This window comes from Argentina silus (genome assembly GCF_951799395.1).
Source record: "Argentina silus genome assembly, chromosome: 3".
In the NCBI taxonomy this organism is placed as follows: Eukaryota; Metazoa; Chordata; class Actinopteri; order Argentiniformes; family Argentinidae; genus Argentina; species Argentina silus.
Window position 1 is genome coordinate 24,149,793 of NC_139657.1, and position 9,860 is coordinate 24,159,652.

Genomic DNA, 9,860 nt, shown 5'->3' on the forward strand with positions numbered 1-9,860 from the left:
CTTCAAACACTCATATACATATACATAACCTTGGGAACCTTGAGAACATAGGACTGTAAGATTTAGACTGTTGGGAAATAAGGCTAATCAGGCAACCATTTGGAACTGGTTTTCACAACACCCAGTGATGATAAGTGATCAAGTTACACCAAGTAAAAGATTCCTTAAACACAGAAGTTGTTACAGTCCTTTCTTACAGTACTGTGCTTTTGACTACTGTCTGGCATGAACAGTTTGTGTGCAACAGAATATGTGGTGTGAGGATCAGGCTTGTATGAGTTGGGAGAAGGCATAAGTGTATTTAGTCAGTGTGTCTATAAATCTAGAGATCAGTGTCTAAGCTCACTAGATCACTCAGCTCAGTTGTTTTCCAGAAAACCCATTTGAATAGGACAGCAACTGCCTTTGAACATGACTAATCATACAAGTTAACTGCAATGGAACATTTCAACATTATCGTACCGCAAGCATGAAATGAATGTCATGAAATAGTCATTTTTCATGTTGAATTATTTCGAAGTTGATCCAGTTGACAATTCTACATCTACGGTAATTGCTTAGAAGTCATGATTGTGTTGATCATCATATATTAAATATTTTCCAGGCTTTTAGATTCAGTTGTCATCAAAGGCTGTCTCGCCATCAACAATGTTGTATATTGAATTAACGATTCAGGGGATACTGCAGAACAGCATTATCGACAAAGTCAAATTAAGTGTTGGTCCATGTGTTTTTCTAGCGAGGTGAACATACATGACATGGCAGAGACTAAAGGGTACTGAGAGGGCAGATACAGACAAATACACCAAGCAGGTTAGTACATCATGCATATACTTTTCTTATGTCCTTCTTTCACTTTTTCTCTCCATCACAATTTTTTCCTCTTTCTTCCCCTTCTCAGTTGGAGACACTCTCCATATCCTGTGCGAATCGTGGAAAACACAGACCTTGAAGATGACCGGGGAAAAATTAATAATTGATAAAAAGATCAACAAAGCACCAAAGAGTACCAAAGAGAACATCAACGATTAACAAAGTTGTGTTATTTCTTCTGGGGTTGGGGGGACTGGCCCACCTATGTAAGACTATGAACCAATGGATAGTGCAAATTAAATTGGGTTTGAAATGTATAGACACCTTTAGATCATTTATTTACACTTATTTGATAAGAGAACTCAATGATAGACCATCCAGGCCTACCTTCAATACTGGGGTCACTAAATTTCCTCTCTAAAACATTTTCTGCAGAAAATCAAACTTCTCCAATGTGGGCTCAATGGTGTGTGTGTGTGTGTGTGTGTGTGTGTGTGTGTGTGTGTGTGTGTTGTGTGTGTGTGTGTGTGTGTGTGTGTGTGTGTGTGTGTGTGTGTGTGTGTGTGTGTGTGTGTGTGTGTGTGTGTGTGAGTGTGTGTATGCACCTTTAAAGTATTCTGTTATGGTAAACTATCTATTATTTGACAATTGAATATGCTCTCAATGGTGTCCACAGAGCAATATTGAACTGCTGCCACAATAGAAAAGTTATTCTCTTTGGTTTATCACACGAAAAGCTCCTTATCTGCAGTCAGTAAATCATTGAGACAATAATCATTACTTTAATAATAAAGCTTGAGATTACACATTGCCTATATGTTCTGTACCCAACACAGACTGTACAGAGTCTACACAGTCTACATACCCTAACCCTAACCAAAAGTACCACACGGTATAATGTAACATGTAAAATGTTTGAAAGAAAGATGTTTCCTACACTAACTGCAGTCAAATTCTACTTCCAATGCATCAATTAATACTAGTATCTATGATGTTATCAATGTTAGGTGCATACCACCTTTAGAGAGGTTGTCTAATACAGAACATTTTTTTTTTTTAGTATAGAAAGCAGTTACAGTACATTGATTGTCATCAAAGATGGCCTTTACTACTGTATTCTTTTATAGCACATACAGTACTGCACTGAACAGTAGTGCAGCCAGGGCTTCCTTTCTTCTTTCCTTTCCTACTGTTTCAGAACTTATTCAGGTGCAAGTTCAATTTGTATCACTGTGGGGAAACATTAGACAGTGTCCATTATAAAGCAGCTCTTTAGAGAGAGAGATATGCAGACATTTAACCTCTTCATATAGTCTTTACAATCGTACCTCTCAAGGGCTTTCATTTGTAATGTTCCTGTGAAAAATGATGCAGCATGGGACTCATTTCATCTGGCAGTACAGTATATTTATATTTCAGCTCAAATCGAATCCAATATGTGATCCCTGTGCATTTCCCTCCGAGAGTCCTGCCTTCCCTCTATAATTTCCACAGACATTTTGTGTGCAAATGCAGTAATAGACACATTTATCACATCAAAAGGGATTAAATTTTCTTTTCAATCACACACCGGTATGAATAGCGCCACTTCCTCCACAGCCAACAATGAGGGGGCCATTACCATGAGCCAAAGGATGGCTCGCCTTCCCTCACATTCACCCAAAGTGTGTCAAACTGTTTGCGGCCGTCGCTAACATTTGTTCTAGACAAACGGAGCCTTTCAGACAGGTTGATATCCAATTTTATTGTCAAATGTCATTTTTGTTTCAAGGGGGTATGGTAATCACAGGGGTGGACACTGGTATTTTTCTGGTTATAATGCTGCCTGTTAGTCCATTAAATAGGCTAACTCTTGTGTCTGCAAGATCGTCAAACCCAGACATGACACCTGCTGTCAGACACACTGGACGAGGTTCAGCTGCTCTGTGGATTCATTGCAGTAGCCATTGCCATGATAAAACATGGTGACAGTAGAAGCATGAGATTTAGGGGAGATATTTTATTTATTTATATAATAGGACTGATCCAATAAAATTTGGAGTTGGTAGTCCACTAAAGATGTCTAAGTTACAGAGTATGTAACCAGAGTTAATAGAAGTCTGTTGGCTGACTAGAGTGTACCAATTCAATTGGTACATGTGTTAGAAGAGAAATACTGTACACAAAGAAGCAAAAAAAGAAGCAAAAAAAATTGGGCATCGAAGTGCTTGAATATGCTCCTTCAATCGACGAACTGGTCATTTTGAGCTGTACCATTCCCTGTTATCGTTTGCCATAGCTTTAAACATTGTTAGTCATCGCAGATGCGTCCAAGCCACAGCCCATGAGGTCACCCACAGAAAGCATAGCCCCCACTGCAGCGGGCTCGGTAAGGGCCTAGGAAGCTTCTTTAAATCAGACATCTTATTGGCAAACATGCTCGAGAAACCATATCCTTCACCACAGCTTGTGGTGCTTACCATTGAACAATGTGCAGTCTTGTGTGAGCCTGCTTTGATAAGACTCTTACTTGCTCATAAAAGGGTACCAATCCTACATTACATTATTCAAGCTCTGAACAAGTTTTACAGTAGCAGAGGTTTTCTTTGACTGTAAATGATAATAGTGGGATATGAGAGGAGCGGTGCAGTGGTTTGGGCTGTGTTTATCGACCATGGCAGTGGGTAGTGCTGAAATCATCTGACGAAGACCCAGCCACCAAAACCACTTCACCAAATGGACAGTCACGTCTATTTTCTTTTATAGGGAGTATTTTAGAGTTGAGGTCTGGCTACTGTTTTTGGTTTCAAGTGGGCCCAGGATTAATTTGTGTACATTAGAAAGAAAATAACTGTATAGTAGCTTTCAGATGCCCTGCAATTATGAACAGAAATGCATGTGATTTTGTAATGAATAAAATATACACTGTATGATATATGTACTGCAGAGATACCATTATGTGTATTGTGTACCCAAGGGATTTTGAGAGTACGCAGATACTAGTATATGATAGTATATGACATCCAATTTAGCATCCAGTCTGTTTTTATTAAATATGTATAGTTGGGCATCTGACCTTGGTTTGGGATAGAGCTTGAATCATTTCTTGAATCATATCATCTTCAAATGAAAGCAATGTCTGAGAGCAATTACAGGGAGACTGTTAATTACATATTCACTTTCATCTGAGAGAAAGCCTCAATGCCGCTGGCCCCTCACGTTTGATAAAAGCATACATGTTGGACACATCAATCATGGGTCTTGCGTTGTAAATGTTTGAAATTGACATTAAGAACCTGTTTTGTCATTAATGTGCATGTTTAAATCTTTACTAATCATAGGTAATGGTGTGGAAAAGCCCCCTTGATATAAACATGTTTGTCTAATACTTGCTTATTACCAGTGCCTATATTCTGACAAAAACAGACACGAACCCTTTATCACACCCGTATGTCGAAACGCAGGTTCATTACATTTTTTTTTACTCAAGCCACAACATAGTTTTAGACCTTTAGACTTTAGACTATTAGACCTTATTTTTCTGTGTGTGTGTGTACAAACCTACATACTGTACACACACAGAGAGAAAAATAAGGTCTAATAGCCTAGTCTAAAGGTCTAAAACTATGTTGTGTGTACAGATAGGCCTGTGTGTGTCTGATCAATGATAATAACACGAGATCCACGCCCATGGAGACGGACACATTTGCACCGATTACATACATTGGAACACTTGTGTGCATATCTCCATTGCTTGTTATAAGCCAGGAGACAACATCAATATTTGTTTTGAATGTGGTTTGCATGGTGGAGCATAAGAGGTGACGGATTTTTCTGTGGACTTTACAAAAAGAAAGGCACAGCCACTGAAAGATGAAGCGAGTTAGTGTTCACTTTATTATTTTTTTACTTTAGCAAATGACTGGTGTATGTACCTTATTGCATATATGTATAATAATATTTCATATGTCATTATTGCTTCAGATTTGTGTTCTGTTTTACTCTGTCCCTCTCTACTCTCATCTAGTCTAAGGGTGTTAGGCTGTCTAAAAGGTTCTGCAATGGGCCTGGATGTGTGTATTAACATGAGAAGTCTCTTTTATTAACATGAGAGTATGTGGATAGTCTTGGGTGTACATGGCCCTGGGGAGAAACATACTGTTTACCTGTGTCCAGGAACAACTGAAGCGAGGCGTCGGAGCTGGCCAACCCCAGCGCAGCACCGATGTTCAGATGGTGACAAATGATAACTCATAATCCCAAAAGAATTATGTCCTACATTCAATAGCAAAACGAATATTGGAATTTCCTGAGAACTCGCGTCACACATGTGGCACAGAATTACCCCCCTTCCTGGCGCATCACACTGACATCTTAAACATTTTGCCATCGCCACTCCCACCCCAGGTCCTGGTTGTACTGTATGGTTATTTTTAAGGGGGAAAAGCTACATATTACATCAGCTGTAACTTTGACTGAAGTCTGTGCAGACAAGACTTCTAAATTAAGGTTTATCCAAGGACATAATTTCGAATTTGTCTTTTGTTTGCTAATTTGTTTTGCCTAGGTGAATGACCTGAAATAAAACTCACTTGTGCCGTCGTGGTACTCTTACGATATCGTCACATCGGTGACCATATTCTAAACTTCGGCCTACTCTACATGTTGTTTGAAGTACAGTCGACCAACATACAGTACTATAGTATGTACCAAAGCTGTGTGAAGTACAGTCGACCAACATACAGTACTATAGCATGTACCAAAGCTGTGTGAAGTACAGTCGACCAACATACAGTACTATAGCATGTACCAAAGCTGTGTGAAGTACAGTCGACCAACATACAGTACTATAGCATGTACCAAAGCTGTGTGAAGTACAGTCAACCAACATACAGTACTATAGCATGTACCAAAGCTGTGTGCTGAAAAATCTTGTTATTGGTATAATTGTTATAAGATGGGAGGCCATATAACTCTCTTCAGTTCACACACACACACACACACAAACACACACACACACACACACACACACACACACACACACACACACACACACACACAAACACACACACTTTCAGTAAAAGACCCTGCAATCTGTATACAGACGTCTTACTTCACATCCCTAATAGACCGGGGCATTCAGACCAGCCTCTGTTGAATGCTGTTGTAATTTCTGCTGTCATGGGGCAATGAATGGTTTGTCTTTTTCCCCCTCTCGTCTTCTCGTCTTGTTGTCTTTGTGTAGCAGAGCGATTTACACAAAGGCGGTAATGTAAGTGCCATGTCCCATCAGAGGCCTGCGGAACAGCTCAGGGACGGCCCATGCGTTTCACTGGTATTGATGGTCACTCAAAGTGCCTACTTTACTAGAGAGAGAGAAAACACAGGGATGTTCAAATAAGCATGGGTTCAGATATGCAGTATTCCACAAGTATGGCGTCCTGTTGCTGGCAGCATCTGCTTGGCCTGAGCATTTGTAACAAGTGGAGAAGCCTGGACACCTGCCATTGGGCTGTGTTGCTTCCTGTGTCCTTATATCCTTAGTTTGTTTTGTGTATTTTGTGTTGATTTTAAGTAGCATGGTTTTTAACAAAAATGTATTCATATAAGTTAAATGAAGTACTGATATGAAAGGAAAACTTGAATATGACGGAAACTTGTACTGAACTTAAAGAGAAACAGATTATTGGATAACTATGCTTCATATGAATACATTATTGAAACTGCCCTTTTTGTTTGCCTCTGCTTCATGCTGCCTGCTCAACCGAGATTCAACCAAACTGTCACTTTTCAACCTTGTGACATACACTCACCGGCCACTTTATTAGGTACACTTGTTCAACTGCTCGGTAACGCAAATATCTAATCAGCCAATCACATGGCAGCAACTCAATGCATTTAGGCATGTAGACATAGTCAAGACGACCTGCTGAAGAACGTGGCATGGTTGTTGGTGCCAGACGGGCTGGTCTGAGTATTTCAGAAATTGCTGATCTACTGGGATTTTCACGCACAACCATCTCTAGGGTTTACAGAGAATGGTCAGAAAAAGAGAAAATATCCAGTGAGCGGCAGTTCTCTGGGCGAAAATGCCTTGTTGATGCCAGAGGTCAGAGGAGAATGGCCAGACTGGTTCGAGATGATAGAAAGGCAACAGTAACTCAAATAACCACTCGTTACAACCAAGGTATGCAGAAGACCTTTGAATGCACAACACGTCGAACCTTGAAGCAGATGGGCTACAAAAGGGTACCCAGTACTAGCAAGGTGTACCTAATAAAGTGGCCGGTGAGTGTATATATTGCAGAGAAAAAGTATATGAACCCACTTTAATTTTTTTTGCATTGGAGCCTGAAATTGAAAAGCATTTAATTTAGTTATTTTCCTAATCAATTCAGACAACATTCTCTACATTTTCTAAATGAAAATGATTTATTAAAATTCTTTGAAAAACAATGGTCATTTTCTCCCCCCAGATTTTCAACGGGGTTTATCTTCTTACTGTAAATGGGACACTCACGGTCAAGGTATGTGGAGAAGCCCAGCTGGCTGCAGTACATATCTCTGAAACAGAGACAACCTTGAACAGGGCCTACGATGCTGCCAACCCGCAGGAGCCTGGATGCCCAAAAGGGGCTACAATCAGCAGCTTGGCTGCAGTACATCATGAGATGAGTTTGGGAACAAGCATTGCGCTAGGGCGGAATGTAACCTTAGTGCCACCAGGGAGCAAACTGAATGCATTCCGGATGGACTGAAAGCGCATGCAAGTCACTCACACGCTTGGCGTGGAACAACGTGACCAACAATGTGGTCTTATAAGACAGCCTCTTAACATCAACAGTCTGAAGAGGTTTGAAGCGGTCACTAGTGAGCAACTCTAGAACGAGAGACAGGTCCCACTCCCTTCATTAAACGACTGATGAGGGGGTGCGCCCCCAGCAGACGCCCCACAGAAGCCCACGTGGCATGCCGAGATGGCAGCCAGGTAGATCTTCACTGTGGAGGAGGCTTTATCGAGCAGGTCCTGTAAGAAATAGAGGATTGCAGAGAGAGGGCTCTAAAGGGGCACCATCTCACTGCTCTCACACCACAACACAAATCGCCTCCATTTCAGGTTGTAAAGACCTCTAGTGGATGGTGTCCTAGTACTCTGAATTGAGGCAGGCCTACGAGTCTAGGTTGGACTTTTCACTGGTCAGACCCATAGATCAATCAACTCGGGACAAGGGTTGAATAATTGGCCCTGCGCTTGGGACAATAAGTCACGTTACACCGCATCGTCTGTCCCCCGGGGCTCATCCTCACTGGTCCCGTGGTCCACTAGCAGCTGCAGCAGCCGCAAGAATGCTCACCATAATTAAGAAAAACCCCAAAACAACTGTCCAACAGATCAGGAACACTCTCCAGGAATGTGTGAATGTGTCAGAGACTACCATCTTCATGAATACGTCAACAGGCGAACGACAGACGCTTCACTGCAAGGTGCAAACCACTTCAGGTAGTTATCCTTAAAAAGGATGGTCAGGTTACAGTTTGCTAAAAAAGTTAGCCAAAGCCAAATGATTTACAGCATACCACCATCTGTGAAACATGATGCAGGGGGTGTTAGGTTTGGGCATGTATAGCAGCTGAACTTGCTAACTTACCTGTCTTAATTGATGATTGTTGATGGCAGCAGCAGAATGTATTCTGAAGTGTACAGAAACACCTTGTCTGCTCGAGGGCAAGCAAATACCTCCAAATTCATTGGATCGCATTTCAGACAATGACCCAAAACATACTGCCATAGCAACTAGGGAGTTTTTCAGGGCCAAAAAGTGGAAAGGTCTTGACTGGCCAAGTCAATCTTCAGATTTAAATCCAAAAGAACATGCTTTTAATTTCCTAATGATAGATTTTAGGCAAAAGAACAATGAATAACTGAAGATGGCTGCAGTACAGTCAAATGTGTAAAAGAAATAGAGGGGTGTGGTGGCTAGGCTAATAAAACAAATAAGGAAAATGTCATGTTTCCAGGGGTGGCGTCAGGATTTACTGTAGATGGGAGTGTGTGTGTGTGTGTAGATTCTGGTGACATTTCAAAGTGCCAGATTCTTGCCTTACAACAGAGCTGTGTGTGTGTGTGTGTGTGTGTGTGTGTGTGTGTGTGTGTGTGTGTGTGTGTGTGTGTGTGTGTGTGTGTGTGTGTGTGTGTGTGTGTGTGTGTGTGTGTGTGTGTGTGTGCGTGTGTCAAGCCCTGCCCATGTTAATATTTCAAACTGAGATATGCTCAAGACTGCTCTCTATGCTGGAACTTACTGTGGTCCCAACAGAGTATGCTCTTCTCCACTAACAAAATGCAAAATACAAAATTAATATATAATATAATATATATAATATAATATAATATATAAAAGGAAATGAGAGTGTACTGTAAGTACTGTAGACAGAGGAAATCTGGCCTGGCTCATGCACTTTACTTCACCATATCCATGAGTTTGTCTTTTGTCTTCTTGTTTGTTTGTTTTATGCACTTAGATGAAAAGGGAGCCATTTCAACAAGAAATGATAGCATGAAACGTATTTACACCAAAGTGAGTTTGGGTTATTCATCTCTGATCCAGATTGACGTCCAAAGACAATATCTATTGCCTGTCAGTTACTGATTATGACACCGGTTGAGTGAGATTCAGGTCACAACCTCAAAAACACTTCCATTTTACAAACAGTGGGGGGCAAAATAACACTAACCAGCTACGTTAATGTTTTATCTCAGGTGTCAGGACATGAAGAGTGTCACATCTTAGTGTTTCAATGAGTGAGGTTGTCGTGACAAAAAGGGCATGGAATATTATACATTATTTTCAACATTTCAATTTTGCAACACTGCACATTATAACTGAGGTGCCACATTTATCTACAAAATGAATGCCAAATTAACACATAACTGTCTTGTATAATTGTTTAAGACACACCATTGTCTATGTGTGATGTTTGTGCTCTTTTAGTGGTCAACATGAATGCCAAATTCTGCAAGCATCGGTCACTTGATATGGACCATTATAACTGTAGCAGCAATGCTGAGG